At 36.0% G+C, this 20,569-nt stretch overlaps 1 long non-coding RNA gene across 1 annotated transcript; it reads right to left on the bottom strand.

Annotated features, from left to right (window-relative positions):
• Positions 1-1,229: 1,229 nt before the first annotated feature.
• Positions 1,230-20,096, bottom strand: LOC116667190. The gene is made up of 3 exons (XR_004323994.1): positions 19,981-20,096; positions 3,878-3,884; positions 1,230-1,241 (listed from the first exon to the last, which is right to left on the bottom strand). It is a non-coding gene; the product is annotated as an uncharacterized LOC116667190 (long non-coding RNA).
• Between the last annotated feature and the right edge of the window lie 473 nt (positions 20,097-20,569).

The raw sequence follows: 20,569 nt of genomic DNA on the forward strand, positions 1-20,569 counted from the left end.
CCTTTCTCCTATTTTCTATCCCAATTTCAAGTTTGGAATATAGTTGCCTCGATCACTCAACTTTTATAGATTATCAGGATAGACTATTGATTTACTTGGCTTTATCCAAGCTGTTATCTAAATTATATCTAAAAGATCGCACATTCTAAGATAAAAGTTTTAGTCTCAGGAGAGAATCCAAGAACAAACCCAATATTTCTCTTTATAAAAAAGGACATCAAAATTCAAGATATAATCAAGTAGGAGCATTTGAAATAAAATAGAACACATCATGCTCTCCTGTACAAAAACCCAGGTAATTCTTATTGTGCCCCTCTGTTGACACCATACTTCAAGAAATGGCAGAGGGGAAAAAGTCCAACTAAAGGTAACTGAAATGACTGAAAAGATTAAGAGGCTGATAAAACACTGAGAAACTGAATTCCAATCCAAAAAGATGAAGTATGAAGAGACACTTGAGTTAAATGTGTTTTCAGGATAAAGGAAGTTACATGGGCAAGAGGAATGGGTATAACTTAACTGCATCTTGAGAGAAGAGTTGCCATACTGTGGTGAGATGAAAGAATTTATTCCTGACACTGTCAGGAGCATATTTTAGGCAAATTCAGGGCTGATTTTCCCATGACTCCTTACTTTTATACCTAATCCACCATGATCTCCCTTCCTGAATTTATTACAGTAATTCTCAGGACCACTCATTTGTTCTCATTATACAATGCCATGCTAGCATTTTATTCCTAGATGTTGTCTCCCTACTTGTAACAGTAGACTCTTAAATCGGGGGATTCCACATTTTCTTTGTTTTCCACATGTCAGTAAGTATAATACTTTACCAACTTGCTAATATTACAAACAAACAGCAAGATTGAATGCAGATTCATTATGTTCAACACTACAACTAATAAGTGTTCCTCTGGCACAGAAACAAGTAATTTGGGGATAAGTGAGAGAAAAATTCACTTGGTAAGTAGTAAACATTGCAGGAATTGGTAAAGACCAAAAATATAGTTAATTTCAAGAAAGGTTTAAATCAATTAGTGAATGATAACTTAAAACTGAAAAATTTATAGATGTTTGCAATATATCTCCATTCTTTAAAAACTGTCAGAAAAACTCACTGCTACATTGTCTGACACAGACTTATTGACTAACTGTATTTGAGATACATAAAAGAGTAAAAATTAATGAATAAATGGCTTGAGACAAAATCATGAGTTTGTCATTGTTCCCTTCCTATCTCCCTCATCTTTAGGGACTCCAGTAGTTGCCAGTGCCTTGGCCAGTCCCCAGCTACAGACATATCACTTGCATGAGCCAACCCTCTGCGTCAATCCTCTTTTTTTCATCAAACTTCTCGTCCTTGAATCATTCCAATGAATAATTCCAAGTAAATGCAGCAAAATCCATTCTCCTGGATACTGCGGATAATTCAAATTAAAGGTAGCAAATATCCATTCTCATAAAGAATTATCTATTTCAAAGTGGTTTGAGGCCAAAATCTTTGTTTCTAGGCTTTCCCAAGAGTATAGTCTTTCTAAGATTAGATGGAGTAATGCTAATAGTTCTGCAGTGGAAGCAGACCAGCATTTCTTGTTTTGAGTGGACAAATAACACATTTTTATATATACCTATGTCCACATTCATAATAAACCCCAGTAGTGAAACAAAATGTCAAAACTTTAATTCTAACAAAAAAAAAAAAAAAACAGTTTAACTCTTTCTTTCACAGTCCCTCCATTCTTTAATTTTCTCTCACCTCAGTCCCCAAGACACAAAAATTCACACATCTCTTCCCTATAACCACCATTCTGCTTCCAGAGGTTCTGTGAGTTTTGGCTACTTTAACTTACAACTATATTCATAATAATCTGGAGAAAATTATATTTAAATTAGGATTCATAACATTAAAAACAAAGAAGGACAAATGGGCATCAGTATCGCAAATCAATGTCTTACACATGCATGACCAAAAATCCACTGAAGAAAACAGAAATATGCCATCTCCATAAACAATGACTCACGACCCTAAGAAAATACAAACAGTGGTAAGAAAGAAGACTTTAAATAGAAATCCTTATTTGTGTCCTTTTCCTTGCCTCAAAATAACTTGCATAGAAAATAAACAAAAGACGATGAGTCAAAACAAAATAGACTAAAAAGATGAGGAGCTTTCAAATGGATAGCTCTATATTATTCAATGAGGAAGCAATAAAATTAATAATGAATTTGGATGCTTTCATAGATTTAAGAGTTAGTCTGGGCAAGAGAATGGAAGTTATTATAGAAGCATTTTTGCTAAGAGTTCAACATTTTGGAGCAAGCTTGGTGGCCAAGTTTGGCGACACAGCATCAGTATCATAAAACTGTAGAGTACTTGGAAAGCAGTATGTTACACTGGAGATCACTACATTGGTTTGGCAGACTTGAATATTTTTATTAGGAAATATTTCCATTGCAACAGCAAATGGGATATTAAAAAGATCAGATCCAATTTTTAGGATGTTTATGATTAATATGTTGCATGACATTTCCTGTGACAGGGAATTATGAACCATGGGAATTGTGAACCATGTGTGCAATGTGTATACACGGATATGTGAAGTAAAGCACACCAAGTATATTTCTGCTAGCCAAGTGCCCATCTGTATGCACAGCACCAGTTCTGTAAAAATGCAGAACAGCAGTATGGAAGGACAAAGTGAAAAGCTCATTAAGCCTAAAGGTGGTGATGATCACACCAACTCCTCATATTTACCCACTAAATTTCTTCCAGAAGGATTCATGGACGTGGGGGAGGGGAAGAGAGAAGGGGAGAGAGAGAGAGGGAGAAGGAGGAGGAGGAGAACAAAGGAGAGAGAAGAGGAGAAGGGAGGAAGGAAGGAAGAGAGGAGGCAATAAAATACTGAGGATGTTATGCAATCAGTGTATTTTTTAGGTACATTTAAACATACATAGATACGTAAAAAATATATATGTTTGTGTGTGCGGAGAGGGAGCAACCAAGAGAAAATGCACAAAAGAGATCTAACTGTATATGAAACATTAATTTTCATACATACATGTCTAAGATCATGACAAATTATGGACAATAAGAGTCATATGGCCTATATTTGCAGGTCACCACTAAGTATTCTAGTCGACAGGTTACATGGAATAAAAATGACTTTATAAATCTAATTCATAACAAGTAAAAGTCCTAATATTGCTTAATTGATTTATTTGATGTCAGTAAGAGAAATCGTGTAGTACAACGGTTTACCATGGAGTAAACTATATATTTAAAACATCTACTTCAGGACTCTATATGTAACATTAATTAGCCCTCCTAGTTTTAAGAGATTACCATGCGGATTCATGCTTAAACAGAGGTTTAGCTTCTCGGCACATACAGCTTTCCTGATAAAGAAATGGAATCAGTATGACAAATCTGTGACTTCGAATTCATTTTCATGTTAAGAGAACATGCTGCCTTAATTAAAGTGAGGAAACATTATGATGAGACAAAAACAGCATAACAAGGAAGAAGGTTCAATTTAGATACAAATCTTTCTATAAGACAACTAGAATAAACGAAAAAAAAAAAAGGAATGAACCAGAAAACTGTTTACCATTCTTCTCGTTTTCCTGAAACTATCTTTTTTTAACATTTTTTATTGATTTATAATCATTTTACAATGTTGTGTCAAATTCCACTGTTCAGCACAATTTTTCAATCATATATGGACATATACACACTCATTGTCACATTTTTTTCTCTGTGAGCTACCATAACATTTTGTGTATATTTCCCTCTGCTATACAGTATAATCTTGTTTATCTATTCTACAATTTTGAAATCCCAGTCTATCCCATCCCACCTTCCGCCCCCCCTGGCAACCACAAGCCTGTATTCTGTCTATGAGAATGTCATTCCAAGTGAAGTAAGCCAGAAAGAGAAAGAAAAATACCATGTGAGATCACTCATATGTGGAATCTAAACAAACAAAAAACAAAAAACAAACAAACAAAAATAAAGCGTAAATACAGGATTGAAACTATCTTAATGGTATCTTGATAGAAGAAAATTTCTGCTAATGAAATAACTAAGAATGAGAGCCAAGCTACTCTATGAAATGCAAAGAAAATTAAACATCTTTTACCAAAAAACACAAATAAGCTGAACTTTTCACAATAAAAATATATAGTTTCATCTCTTTAGAAAGGTCAAGTCATTATACTTAACCACTTGTCACTTCTGAGTGTACCGGAAGATGTTATGAACCAAACACTCCTCTCTCCAGAAAAAATTCAGTAAATCTGGACAGTATGTAGGCCTCTTGGAGGTCCGTGAGCCTGTGCATCTTTACAGGGGAGAGAATCAGAGCCAGTCAAGATTCTTTGCCTCATTACATCAGTCTTGAACTAATATATGAAATCAACGCATACATTTGAAGATATTTTGAGTTGTGGAAATTATGTTTTGAGTACTTAAAGAGGCAAATGAATTTTTCCCATTTTGCCTAGTTTAGATTAAAGCTACTGGCATCATAATTAAGTATCAGTAAATGTAATTATATTTTAGTGCATTTTTACCAGAATTTCCTCAAATAATTGTGTTTATGGAATTTGGTAGGTTGGCATATTCTCCTTTCCAACCCTCTTTCTACCCCCAGCACGCTGAACAGATCTGACATACAAAAACCAAGTTCCAAGAACTTCAAGCACACAGTTCCATTAATTCAGTGTCTGTACTGTACATAAAGCTGGCAAATATTTTTCCCTTCATGTAACTAAGTATGTGACATTGTAGTGTCAGTCTCAACTTAGGACTAACGTATGGAGTTGCCTTTCCTTCACCCATCTTCAGTTCTAGCTCATACTGATGATCAGCCTTCTAAACTACAAAATCTATGCCTTAGTCAAAAACACCCTCAAATGGAGCAGATCCATCTTCTTAATACAGAACACTTTGAAACTCCTATGGGAGGTAGGGGAGAATATGCAGGAGAGAGGGTAACATCAGCTTTCTACCACCACCGCTACCTCTCTCATAATGACATTTTCTTTTTTGAAGTGAATATTACATACACTGATACACCCAGATCTCAAGTACACAATTCAATAAATTTTGAAAAAAGTATAGGCCCATGTAACCAACACCCCAATCAAAATTTAGAACATGCACATCAAGCCCAGAAAGTTTGCATGGAACCATTCTAGTCCCTCCCTGTGCCCCCACAGGCAACCACTGTTCTGATTTCTAACACCATATATTAATCTGACCATTCATGAACTGCATGTGAATGCATACAGAATTTAGTTCTCTGTATGTTTGGCTTTTTCTCTTCAAAACAATTGTTCTGAGATTCATGCATACAGTTTTATGTAATCATAGTTTGCTCTATCTTTTTGTCTCTCAGTGGATTTTCCACATGTATTTGGTATTCTGCAGTTGTTGGGTAGGAAGAAAACACCCAGGGAGAAGTGAATTAAAGAGAAAGAGGAGAGAGTAAGACTGAGACGGAAAAGAGAGGAAAGAAGAGGTGAGGAGCCTGGAATACTAATGCTAAAGTGGTAGACAGAAAATAAAGTTTATAAGGAGAATATGGCAGCACTCGGAGAGGTAGAGAAGAATCTGAAATAGGAAACAATTTTAGAGAATGGGTAAGTGTTGTAATATGCTATAAACAGAGCAAGGAAAGTAAGGACTGAAAAGTACCCACTGTATTTGGCAATTCCACAGGTACGAGAAACTTTGGTGTGAGCAATTTCAATAGTCAGGTGACGGTGAAAGACAAACAATCATTGATCCATGCAGTAGTAAATGGGACATAATAGTTTAGACAATCTTTTGCAAGGAAATAAAGAAGGGAAACTGGCACAATAGCTAAATGGAAAACCAAAGTAGAGAGAGAAATTTCTAACATGGGTGAGTATATATAGTTGAAAGGTGGGACCCTAAAATCTAGGATTGATGGAGCAAGACCCCAGAAAGGGTAGCAATCTCAGCTGGGAAGAGGTAAGGAGCAAGGAATGAAGCTGACAATTGTTAATAGTATGCTGGATTCCAAGCACTTGCTCATTCATATAAATACATTATCTTATTTAATCAACCCCATCAAATGGTTACTATCCTCAACTTGCACATGAGGACACTTTTTAGACTATAAATAATTCAACCATTGTTCCTCAGCTAGTAATTTGTAGGACCATGTTTCAAACTTTGTCTGTACAGTGCCAAAACACATGGTTTACACTGCACTGTCCCTTCCTCCAAAACGGGAGAAAAACATCCAGACAGACACATGTGAAAGTGGTGAATATGGGAGTGTGAACCTCTGATCACCACAATTTTCTGATGAAATTACTGACAGTGTTTGGACTGTTGATGGAATGGGATCTTCAGGGGACTCATGAAATCTGGAACAGTGCTTCTAATTTTCTGAGTTCAGACCAGAGGCAGGGCTCATTTAAAATGGAGCTAAGGAGAGAAATAGAAGAATTTGTAGAGATTCCAAACCTTATCATTTCAAGATATCTCCCCCTTGCATTAAGAAACTAAGATGAAAAAGGTAGACTACCCTGTACTAGAAACCTCAATAATATTTGAAAATAGGATGGCTGTCATAAATAGAGAGATGATGCTTGAAGGAAGACTGCCGTGGGAGAAGAAAGGGCTAGTGACCCCATCACGAAATACTATTTAAGCAACATTCAAAAGGTAAATCAGGGACTTGGTTAGGTAATTTAGGAGCATCTTAAAGAGCTCCAGAGCTACCTGAGAGTGAAGAGCCCAATGAGAAGTAGAGTTTAATTTGTGTGAGATACTCCCAGTGGTTGCCCTCTCTCTTACTAGCAGAGGAAGGAACTTGGATGTGACCAGGGGAGATAAGTAACTGATCTATTAAAGTTTAGCTTCCCTACTTATATTGCTAGGTTGGTACAGACTAAGGGAAATTCATAACAGGTTCAGACTGCTTCCAGGTTGACGGACCTCAGCATGTACATGGAGAAGTACAAACGAGTAAGGGATAAAAGGAGGAGGAGGTGCTGGCAATTCAGAGGAACTGGAAAAGAAAGAATATATACCATAAGGGTGTGAAAGAGCTAAAGAAGAACTTCATGGGTTAATTCTATATCAAAGTTCCCAGACTTTCCTAAAAGGTTTTTGACTGTCTTAATATTCTATTCCCAGCTCCCCAGGGTCTTCAGATCCCCCATATTGAAAGGGTACCCTCAGTTTTCCCTTGCTTGTCCAACCTCTTTTCTTAAAATTGCTTAAGACAGAAGACTAACAGATATGACAGCGATCAAGAGAAATGAACTATAGAAAAAGAAGTAACCCTGGGAAGAGGGAGTATGGTCTTTGATAGGTAAGAATGGAAAAAAGATATTGGGAGGGCTAACAGGTGAAACTGAAAATATGTCCATATTACATAACAAATTTAAGTTGATGAACATGTGTTCCAGGGCCTATGTTAAAAACAATAAAGGGCAGACTATTATGGCCATACATAAAGGGGCTATAAGTGATGGGGTGCCTACAGAGATTAGGGGAAGAAGAGATAAGGAGAAGATAAAATATATATACTCAGCAATCTCTGCATCTTGGACCTTTCTGTGTGAAAACAGCTCTGCTTTCAACAAATAACAAACTATGGAAAATACTATAATAAGTGCATTCGACTCTAACAAGCTTAGTACTAAAATTGTCAGCTCTCTCAGCACGTCAGAGTGGTTGGTAAAGCAGGAAATCTGCTTTAATTGGGAAAGCTAATATCCACTTTGTGCTACAAGTAAGACATAGGCAGAAAATGCTCTATGATCACAATCAATTCAGAGCTCTTCTATAATGACAAATTGGGAGAAAGAGGCCAGATTCTATGTGGATAAATGCAGATGCCAAAATCTAACAAGCAGCAAAGTTTGAGCTATGTTAATGTGGAACTATGTTAATACAGACAGGCAAGTGATTGTCTGGAACAGTGGCAGCCCTAATTTTGATATACAAGGGACTTAAAAGACTGAATCTGGAATCCTGAAATGGAATTTATATTAGAAGCACACTGTAGTTAGATGATATGTTTATGTAGGGTGGCTTTTTGGACACTGGAATTAAGAAGAGTGAAGCCCCTTTCCAAACCACCTTTGAATACCACCATAAAACTGGAAATGATATTAGCAAAATACTACTATCTAGTAAAAATAATGGGCATCAACTTTTAATCAGCAACATACACTTCCCCTACTCAACAAAAGAAAGGTTTCAGGCCTCAAGACCCAAATACTGACTTCATCACTTTTCTGAGACAGGATCTAGGAGATACTTACATTATTGAGTATTAAGTGGTCTACTACATGATATGCTTGAAACTCACATTAGAGCTACACACAATATGGGCCAATATATGCAAATGGCTAATTGTCAAGCCTCCAGGGAAAGAGATTCCCACTTTGAACCCCATGGTGATATTTCAACAACCCTATTAGAAAGAACAATTATTTCAAAATTCCCATGTTTAACAGCAAATATGATTTTTTTTCCCTGTGATGTTGTCTAAAACCTATTAGCTTGTCAATGTCCCCACTAGGATTAATTCATCAGTAGCATTGAATTAAGAAGCATTTGTATCCATTGTTTTGCTAACATCTTGTTGTTACTCCACGTGATTCAAAGAGTAGTAGTAATAGAAACCTGTATAACATACAAAATATCAGAGACTCACATTATCAATGGTGGTTGCCAAGGCCCAAGTGAGTTAATGCTCCAGGGACCAGAATCAAATCTCAGCTATTAAGCATCCCTAAAAATTGGTGTGGAGCCAGTTCAAAATGGCCCCAACGATCCAACCTCCCTGTATTCACACTGTGTGTAGTCCCTTCCCACACTTCACCAGGCTGGCCTGTGACACCAGCAGAATACTACAGAAGTGCAAGTGGGATACTTCCAAGGCTAGATCATAAAAGACAGCAGGGTATCTGCCCTGGTCTTTCTTGGATCACTCGCTCTAAAGGAAATAGGTATCAATGTCTTGAAAACACTCAAGCAGTCCTATGGTAAGGTCTCCATAGAAAGGAATTGAGGTCTCCCACCAACAAACAACTCAGACTTAAAAGCCATGTGAATGAACCACCTTGAAAGCAGATCCTCCACCTCTAGTCAAGTTTTTAAATGACAGTGCCTGGGCTAATATCTCAATACCTCCTCATTGGAGACATCTGAGCTAGAACTGCTCCACTAAGTGCTCCCAAATTCCTGACCCAGAGAAATAGTGAGAGTGAAAAAAAAAAAAATCTTTATTATTGTCTTAAGCCATTTTATTTTATGGCAACTTGTTACACAGTAATAATAACTAATACAAGTGAGTTTTATCCTTTCCATCCTGACGACCCTAGTCTGAGTTAAGTGATTCATCCGTGTTTCCCCAATGTCCCATGTTCATATCTACTGTGTCATTTATCATCCGCTATTGAAAATGTTTGCTTATCTGCTTCCTCTTTGATACATTGTACCAAGTCAGCAACTGAATGCCAGGGAAGACAAATGTTGATGAACCAGCAGAAACAAGTAAAACCGGATACTTCAGGCTGGTCACAGTTTCAGGAGCAGTCTCACTCAGCCATAACCTTTTCAGATAAGAGTCACAGATGCTAATCCAAAAACAAATTCAATTTGAACTCAGTGGAAAAGTACCTAGCACTTAAAAATGGGCTCAAAATAAGGTTAACTGACTGAACACTTATTGGACAAATGAAATAAGTTGATCTCAGAAGGTTTTTTACATTCACTTCAGACAGCAATATTTGTAGAAGTGCATCATTCTAAAATGAAGCATAATATACAGAATGTTTACATTTCACCAAAATACACATTTATTAAAAGCAACCATTATTCAGAAGGGCAGCTGCCCACCATAGCAGCAGTATCATTAAGCATCTGTCTACTGCACTATCATGTCCCCAAAATCACGCATGGATTCCTGATGCAGAATAGGGGCAGAGTAAAGATTTGTGGAAAGACTCAAAAAACCTGGAAATATTTTCAGTTTCCCTCACTAAGCTTCTTCCACATGACTGAAATGCAACTATAACCAGGCTTCCAGAACAACCACCAGGCTAATTCCATGAGCAGTATAGCATCAGGTCTGGGCCTGAGGATTTTCATTTATACATTCCTGATCACAGCTCTATCTGAATGTCCAATCTAGCATCAACCAAATATCATCCTGTCTATTATCACACCTTGATTTGAGAATCTAGGAGATACATGATTTGCAATAGGCAAAAGCACGTTTTACATTTCTCAAAATTGACCCTCTTTCCAAAGGGCCATGTGAAACCTTCAGGCACCTCTGAATCTGACTCCAGCCATCCAGACAAGATGTATCTGACATTGGGAAGCCCAGTGCCACCTCAGTGCCAGGGGATGAGACACACCTAAAGCAGGATATGAAAGGAAACATTTCAAATGACAGTTTTATTCAACTACCTCTGAATCCCTCATTGGTGACTGATAAATCACAACATAAGTGATTCTTTTTAATTTCCAGACTGCTAAGGAGTCCTGTTCATTCCTCTCTATGGTAACTAGTCTAGTCTCACCAGCAATCGAAAAAATCTGCACAAAATAATGTTTTTCCATCATCCAGAGCTGTTGCAATGTTGAGAACCATAAATACTGAATATGTGCACTTAGTTCCCAAATTCGTAGTAATACTATTGTGCCAAATTCTCATTCTATGCAATGCTCTCAAAATTCCCCCTGAGTATGGAATAAAATGAGAATCTAGTCTCATACTCTGTTTCAGACATGAGGACTTTTACCTGAGGATTTCAAAGCATGTTATAACTGAGGTTAAATGATTTGTTGAAGGCTACTCAACAAATCAGCAGATTACATCCAAATTACTTAGCTCTAAATTCCACTTTTTTTCCAAAGTACAATTATCTGGGATTTGCTGTAGTGGCACTAGAATTGCATGATGTACTCACTGATCAATGATTCGTTCTTATCCATTCTTATTAAAAGAATGACCACACAATCTTACCCCCTCCCCCAAAAACAAATTTAAAAGTTCCTTCTTTTCAGCAAAAAGGCAACAGAATTAGTCTAAACCTACTATTGAGCAAATATAATCTTGCTTCATGTAAAACTGACAAGAATATGTTACAAGAGAAAAGTTAAGTCTTCAACATGAAATTGGATCTAAATGGACCTCCTTCCTTCCATCCTGAGTATGTGAGTCCATTATACTCATAAAATATGGCTGTTTGGTCCTCTCAGTTGCCTTGAAACACAACTGACAGATGTAATTTGAAATCACTATCAATAAAACCTGGAGCCATATTTTAGACACATGAAACTTTATGTGTTATTTCTCATATCTAAGAAAGAATTCTCTATTTTACTCATTTCATATAATTTTCCCCAAAATAATGACTTTTAGCATGAGTTATACTTAGCCTTTGAAAACACAAAGTTGTTACCAATCTGAAGCCGTAACTCTTCCAGATTTTAGATTACAATTTCAAAAGTTATTCTCTAACAAAGAGAATTATAGAGCCAGCTGATTACAAAGATTTGGATCATCTGGTAAGACTTGTGTCCAAAAGAACAGATTGCAACTCTGAACATCTAAGATCAAAAAAAAAAAAAAAAGTCATTCTGGCCGTCCCTGAAATTTAAGCCTTCAAATCAACCTATTCAAAAAGAACCTAGTCAATGTGCTTGATCAAAATGCCCAGATTAATTTGGTAACAATAGGGAAGAAAGCCCTAGAATAAGAAAAACACAATTTCTAAGTACTGCAACTTCTTGAATTTTCCTACAGTCTCACATTCAATCAACAACCTATATTAATTAATTTTTCAATTATAAAAAAATAGGGAGTATATATTCAAGTATAAATGAATTTTAATCATCTGGATGTTCCCCAGTAGATGGAAGACGTACTCTATACATACACCTGAGATATAATTCTTATTGACAGTAAATACAGTAAGTCTTTCTTGGATAATTTTGAGGATTTGATACATATTCTAATGGGAATATAAAAAATGTTAGTGCTAATGTTACTTACATCTATGATGTGTCACATTAAATTAGCAGTAGATAATGTGTTTGGTTCCCAAATGTTCTCAAGTGTACATTTAAAAAACAGTATAAAAACACAATAGCAAAATTGAAATAAAAAGATGAATAGAAAATGTGATGATATCCTGACAGAAAACTACAACCAATTCTTACAAAGCTAACCAGCTTTGAAAAGTATCCAGGAATTCAAGAGAAATGTATAGTTTTCAACTAGAATGATTCAAGTCATTCACTCTATAAAGAGTGGTCTCCCCAAGCTACAGTGAGTTCATGAAACCTAAAACCAAGTTTTCCACCGGAGCACTTTTTTCAAAAAGAAATTTAAAAGCAACAATGAAAACAAAAATTTTAGCATATTTTTCATCTAAAAACAAAGTTTCCATTTTTTGTATTTGTATCAATTAGCTTTTGCTTGCATACAAAATTACCCCAAAACTCAGTGGCTTGAAATAACATTTTTATTTCTTATGATTCTAAGGGTTGGCTGAGCAGACCTTCTGGTCTATACCAGCTTGGCTGGCACTGAACAATCTACAATAGCTCACTCACATGTCTGAGGGTTGGCAGGCTTGTTGACCTAGGGAAACCATAGCTAGGAGAGCTTGTCTCTATTCTATGTGGTATTTCATCCTGAGACACAGCAATCTCAGGATGGTAGAGAACAGCAAGATAGAGTAAGCTCTAGTATGCAAGCACTCCTCAAACACCTGCTTGAATCAAATTTCCTAGCATTCAGTTAACCAAGGTAAGTTATGTTATCAAACCTAGAGTAAAGGGCAGAGAAAATAGACTCCATTTTTTATATATTTGTGTCTTCTTTTTTCAACTAACCACAGTATCTTCAACTTTATATCAAAAGCCTTGTTTAGGATTTAAGACATAGGGAAATTTTTCTTAATTCCAATGTTAATGTTGCTTCTCCACTTCTGAATTGATGCTGTAATCTTTCTTCCTGTTTTACGGTCTTCATTTCTTTTCTTTCTCTCCCAACCTTACCCAGAATATCAAATAAAGAGAGAAGCTAACAAGGTAATGTAAAATACCAAGATTAATGAGAGAAAAGACAGGACTATTATGAAATCCTTTATATTTCAAGCCAAAAGAAAAACCATCTTAAAATTTCTAATTTGCTTTATATCCCATGGATGTGACCCTAGTACAGGTCTGGTGTTCAGAAAAAACAATACTAATAATGATACTAGTAGCTGAAATTGACAAAACAGAACAAATTTGAGATCTAGGGTGGGCAAATTACTTTTACTTCAAATAATGAAAAGTGGATGTTTTCTTAACATTGCAAAAACATATGTTATCCCTAATATGGAAGAGTAAGGTAATCCAATTTTTTAAAAAACACTATTCAGAAGCAATAATTCAAAAGCTAATGCCAAACATAATTCAGCTCGCTCTGCTAATATTATTTGAGTAATGAAAACCTAGTTTTCAGAAAAAACATCTAATATGGCGGCAGCCATTTTGTTTAACACAATCTGATCAAGAACACTTCATCATGGGTAAGTCACAAGAAAGAGTTTCATTACCATCTAATGGCAATTAAATAACCACTGACATCATTGGTAGGAAGTATCTTTCATCACCATTTCAGATTTCGTGAAATAGCAGGAAACGTGATTTTGTTATTGTAGTGGTAATGTGTAACAGTCTCATAAAAGTAAAAACAGAGTTTGAGATTTAATGACAGTCACTATCACTTTTTTGTTTAAGACAAAGTAACTATATGCATTTGATCAAACCTCCAACCAGACTGGTAAGGCATCTTTTTCTTGTCAGTGAAACCAGTTTACTCCATCATAGAATTGATTATTCCAACCTAATAATAAATGCAGTCGGCAGTGTGATTTAAAGTAGAACTGTGCATGTGGAAGTAAGAATAACACATACATTTTTCTACTGGTATCTTAAGATAATCACATTTCTTACTTTTGCCTTTAAACCCACTCCTAAACTTTTTCTTTTATTTGGTCAATATATAATAGAATCTTCATGAAATGCTTTTACCTTGCATTTACCAAAATGCAAAATAACATAATTTTGTGATATTTCATTTAATTCAGTAATTGTTTCCATATTTTTTGGCTCTCTCTGGTTAGTGTCAAACTGTTTCGATTATTAGCTGATGAAAATGAAATTTTTTTCCCCTCAAGAAAGTGTTCAGCTTTCATTTAATAAATGTTATTTCCTCTGATATCACGGAGCACTTGCAAGCACTTCTTAACCATTTAATTCATGTGCTTCACATTTCTGATTTTACTACAAAATAATCCTATGTGGAAGCCTATCTCTACTCCCAAAAGAAATTTTATCCACTGGCAGCTATGGTATCCTTCAGAATGTAAAGAAAAGAAGACCACCATGATTGCACAAAATAGTAAGAGGCTTTTTTTATTCTCTTAAAAATGTAAAAATCCATAGACAAAGGAGTGGATGGTATATTGTAATTACTCTTCTTAAACTGTGGCAGGGTAAAACAATTAGCCAATCTTAAAAAAAAAAAAATTTCCTTATGCCAAAAATCAAATAAGATAAATATGACTAGAAATATTTTATAATCTTGTTTATTTATTTATTTATACTCGTTTTGTTTCATAAGTTTAGAGTAGAAAGCATGGAAAATTTTATATCTCCTGTAGGCTTCAAACACCTTGGAAGGCTAATCAGTGTTTGAAGATTTTTTAAACTTCTACAGAAGCAAGATCCAGATTGTAATTTACAAAGGTTCTCAATGCAGAAAGGAAAATGGCCAAGAAGATATCTCAAATCTCATCTAGATTTAAATTTGACTCTCAAGTGTCCTGTTACAGAACCACCTTTTTATGCATCTACCCCCAGCAATTAACCTTTTACTCCCTTTCCTCCTTCCTTTACCTCAAAAGCTAATAGCACTTAAAATCAATTTTAAATGAAGACTCAAAGGAGATTACAACAATCCCAACTTCCTGATTATGAAGAAGCTCACTCACATATATACACACACTTTGCTGAGAGTACAGGCCACTGTCACTCACTCTCAGAAAAATCCATTCCTATCATTCAATTTATGCCTGTTCTAGCCTAGAAGAGACAGTATTTAGACTCTTGGCTGTTTCCACAGTAATCTTTAAGTTTTTGACAGATCATTTTTCCTGGTTTTTTCTGCAAAGCAGTTCTAGAATTCTGAAGTCAGCACTGCCACCACCTGAATTCTAGGGAATCCTTTGACCTGAGAAGTCCCAGGGTCAGAGGAGTCAGCCAAGTCTCATGGAAGTCAAAAATCTACTTCTCACAAATTTGAATAGCTTAGGAGCAGTCACAAATATTAGGGCAAATTCCAGGGGGTATCCACCTCAGAAGCATATTCCATCAGGAGAAGCCAAGGAAAAGGGCTGGTAGAGGAAAATTACAGGTTCTTACTCTCATTCTAACATTAAACTCCACCTACTTACATAATTTTTAGGTATAAGAAATGCCAGTTGGATATATATTACATGTTTTAATTCCATTATGAGCTATATGTTGAATGAATTCCACTGTTAACATAGAGAAATATGGTAAAATGGAATCATAAAAAGTTTCATCTCTTTCCACCTATCTTATTTTCAATACAAAGGGGAAAATAAATATCATCATGTGGAAAGAAATGATGAGAAAGAACAAGAAAAAGAAAACTTTGATATGTAAAGAATAAAGAAGACGCTAAAGCACTAAATGACTCCTAAAAAAGCCTTGTCTGAAAGTAAAATCCAGAGTCAGAAAATCAAGCCCAAAATTTTAAAATAATTCTTAAGTTAAGGTATCTTCATATTTTCCTAATGTTTGTGTGCACTCTGAAAGGGGAGTTAAATATTGTGATTTTTCAGTGCTGTTTTGCTAGTGTTTTGATCCAAAGAGTTCAATTTACTGAACTTCCCCTGAAAAGTATGTGCTGTCCCTACTTTCCTGAGCATAATTTGGTGTATGTGAGGACCTGGAAGGGATTATAAAAAAAAACACAAACTGTAGTTCTCTTCTGGCTATTATTATTTGGCACTAGAACTTGAGCCTGAAAGGTTTGTTTCTGTAAAGTTCAAAACACATCTTGTGTGCACTATGTAATTATCATATTATATGTTATATTTTTTACCTCCTTGAGGGAAATTTGCTCTTCTAGTTTTGGATCCCAGATGGCATAATTCCCTAGGTCTACTTTGTGTGTGTGTGTGTGTGTGTGCGCGCGCGCATGTGTGAATAAATACATCTTAAGAGCATACATGTGATAGACGTGACAGTCTTCCATACAAGCCCTCAGTTGGCTCTCAATTAGGACATGTCAAAAGTCATATTGCTTGGCCCTCAGCAGGCTTGATATTCATGTCCAAACTTCTGTCTTTAATATTCACATAATCTTCAGCCAGTTTCTTGTAGCTTCCCTTGCTGGGCCAGATGACAATGCTACCACCTAGTGGAGCTTGCCTATCCTTGACTGAGCTGTTGTAATCTAACCCGATCAAGAAAATTCCCATTTGTGGTTAGGTAAGTGGCCTTTTCCCAAGAACTTCCTTTGTAAAAATACTCCTCCCCATGGCAATGACCAACTTTGGTCTACTTGCAAAAAAATAAGCAGGGTACAACATAAAAACAATACCAATCAAGTAAACATAGTAATTATTTCTATTCATTTTCAGTTTAAATAAGTTTCTAATTTAGCTTTTATCAGTACCCCTTGCTACCATTTGTTGAACACTTAACTGCATTCTAGGTGCTTTGTAAGCATCACTAATTCTCACAGCAAACCTACAAGATAGGTGGTGTTACCATTTGTTTTACCAAAGAAGAAAATAAGCCTCCAAGAGCTATCTGCATAAGTAACTCAAATTAGAGACACTTCCATTTCTGTGCACATGAAGATTAAATATTTACGTCTACAGCTGCATTTAAGTACTTTGTTTGCTAGGTGCTAACAAGTTATAGCTAGGATCTTCTTTACAATTAGCCAGCTCACCAAACTATTTCAGCAGTTGACCAGGAGGCTTGCTTTACAAGCATCTTCCTTTGCAGAAAAAAAAAAAAAAGTATATAAAAACAAAATTAATTAACTACTCTCTCTTAAAAAGCCTGAGTCTATTCAAGGATGCAGCAGGAGGGCTGCTTGAGAGACTCTTCAGAAAGAGAAAACACTTAATCTAGTTCTTTCATAGAATTTCCTGAGGGGAAGGTAAACCTCCCAGTCTCCCTGAACATCAAAACTTCAGCTGAAAATGAGCTAATCTTTCAATCAGCTCCACTGAGCTCTCTGGCAGGAGTCAGAGGAAGCTTGGATAGTCACAGTCTGTTGTGAGACTATGGGATTTTCTTTCTCAGTGCTATTATTTTGGCACCTTTCACAAGCAATAAATCCTTTAAAGCCTAACAAGTAACTGTAAAGAGGTTGAAACTAAAGCTGCTATAGTTGCAAAGCCCTTAATGTGTCACTGGAGTAAACCATCATGTTCACTGTTCTGAATAGAAATGTCCTTTAATACTAGGGGGTTATTTTTTTCCACCTGCTATATACCTGGCCCTGTGTCAGGAACATATATACATACATGTGCACACTCAAAATCTAATTCCTGTCTCAAGAAATGTAAGATAACAATGAAGAGGCTAAATGTTTACAAGTAATAATCACTAGTTTCTAGGGAAACTTTCCTAGCATATTACAAGGAATAGGCTCGTAGTCGGGACATTACAAAACTGTCAAATAGAAATATAAAGTTAAAAATTTTATATGGGTTATGGTCCCATCAGAAAATAGAATTCTCCCCAAATGGTTCAAATGAAGAGATGCTAATGAAGAAACTAACAACAAAGATGTGGGGAAAACCAAGCTAACTAACAAAGGATGATGAAGCATCCGGAGATTCAACCACGGGAAGGTATTACCACTCCTAGAGCTGACGGGACAAGAGGAGGAAATGGTGTTAAAGGAGCCGAGTAAGAGCTGAAGAGGCAGGAGGGGCTGTCCAACAGGAGCTGAATCATGGAGGAGCACATCTACATATAGAAGAAACAGCTACAAGGAAGCAGGGAGGAAGCAAAGGAAAGACACCCACACCCCTCTTTCCTTTTATGTATCCATGTCCTCTCAGGGCCTCCTCTGGCTAAACCCAAATGAAGTCAGATGTAAAGGGAGCCCAAATAATGCTGATTACAGTCAGGACAGAAAGTAAAGTGGGAGGGAAGACAAATACAAAATATTAGCATATATGTTGATGTATCTATATTATTATTATTATATTAATAAGCAGTAAACACAAAAGATTCACTATGTCAGGCACTGTTCTAAGGATCCTACATATATTAAATTGTTTAATCCTCACAGTGACCTTATGAATTAGGACTATTATTATCCCCATTTACAAACAAAGAAATTGAGGTACAGGGAGGTTAAGTAACTTGTCCAAGGTCACATTGCTAGTACATGGTAAAGCTCAGCTTGGAACGTAGGTGATATGGCTTCAGAGCTCACGGCCTTAAACATTATGTTCCACTGCCTACCCTATAAAAACCCCCTCTCCACAACAGCACCCCCAGAGTAGGATCTCTGGATATGAAATCAACAAAGTAAAATGAAATTTGATGTCTCAGATTTCACCAAATATTTCCTGTTAATGAACACACAGAGTAATTGTCTGGGAATATACACTCCGCTACAATACAAATAAAGAAAATTAGGTATCATTCTGATTGCCTCTAATTCCCATAGATGTAGGAGTTCCTGGAGGGGTTGTGGGAAAATAATCAGAAAATACTCCATCGCAAAGGAGAAAACCAGTGGCAGAAAGGAAAAAGACATGATTTAAAGCCTGAAGAGAGAAGTTATTTTCACAAAGAGCAACTACTGGTATTGCTTTGCCTTTGGTTCAAGCTGAACCTGGAGAAATGTTGACGTTCCTGAACAAGTGAAATTGTAAGGCTCCTCAGAGATGTTTCTTCTCGGAGGCAGAAGAAAACTGATTAGCCATTTAACCTGAGGAAGGTACTCAGCTCGAGTTTAAAAGGAAGCAGGCATAAAGAAGGATTTATTCAAACAAGTCTGCAATAGTCACCAGATTGTTATTGCAACTCATCATATCCTTCCTGAAAAATATGGAAGAAATGCTAAGCTTTCCCTAGTCCATAATAAATCACTTAGAAGCTGCCACTCCCAGACTAATTCCTCCGGTCCACTCCCTACCTCTCCCTTTTTTTCCCCCTCATATTTTTCATCTCTCATATTTCCAGTCCCAATTTAAGGGAATGAGAAGAAAATGGGAGTAAAAGTAGACCATTTTTGCCTCTGTTGTTGCCCTAAATATCTAAGAAGAGCATGACTCTCCTGCTCTTGCTCAAAATTTCTGCATTAGAAACCACAATTAACAAGCATGCACCAGAAAGGCATATCATTTTGGCTTTGTACTTAAAAGAAGTAGATGGTCACTTAAAAAGATGTAAGTTTTAAGAAAGATCAGAAAACTCTTATACAGAGTTTGTCTCCCACTATCCTGAACCAAGCCATCAAATTCTTGAATATTTATTTCTCTGGATTTTCAGTAAAAATACTAGCTTAAGTGTATATGTTTAACAGATTTCAAAGCACATTAGAAGCATCACCTATTTGATCTTCATAACAAACTATGATTTACCCAACTTGCTTATCTCTGTTCATGTCACCACCGTTTATGGCAGTTAGTAAGGTGGGTCTCTGACAATTTGAAAACTAAGTAAAGCAAAGACTACAGTGTGGAAAGGGAGAAAAGGAGTCACTTCACAGTGGAGAAATCTGACAAGCACTACTTCAGTCAAGCTAAAAAAGTTAACATCAAGAATAAGAAATGTTAATACTATATACTTTTTAAAGTTATGAAAATAGTACTTTATCTCTGTAGTTTTCCTCTCCAAAACTCATAAACCTAGTCTAAACATGAGAAAAAATAATCAGACAAATCCCAAGGGACGGACATGCTACAAAATCCCTGACCAGTACTTCTCAACATTGTCAAGGTCATCAAAAACAAGGAAAGTCTGAGAAACTGTCACGGCCAAGAACTGAGATGACTAAATGTAATGCAGTATCCCTGATGGGATCTTGAAACAGAAGAAAGACATTAGGTGAAAAATAAGAAAATGAGAATAAGTTTAATATAGTTAATAGTAGTATTTCAATATTGGTTCATTAATTGCAACAAACATACTGTACTAATATGGTAATAATAAGGTTAAGAGAGTACAGAGTATATGGGAACTCTCTGTACTAGCTTCACAATTTTTCTGTAAATCTAAAACTGTTCTACAAAATAAAGTTTATTTTAAAAAATGAAATAAGGTACTGCATAGGAAGTTTTTTGTAAACCATGGTAGATGTATTAGCGTGATGATGCTGGTAATGATTGGAGCTATGCTGTGATGACAGTCTGGCAGTAGCTGGAAAGTGGATTAGTGAAGTATTCACAAAGGATTTTCCTTTTTCTCAAATTTCTCAAATTTCTAGTAAAATATTAA

The sequence above is a fragment of the Camelus ferus genome, chromosome 2 (assembly GCF_009834535.1).
Source record: "Camelus ferus isolate YT-003-E chromosome 2, BCGSAC_Cfer_1.0, whole genome shotgun sequence".
Lineage (NCBI taxonomy): Eukaryota > Metazoa > Chordata > Mammalia > Artiodactyla > Camelidae > Camelus > Camelus ferus.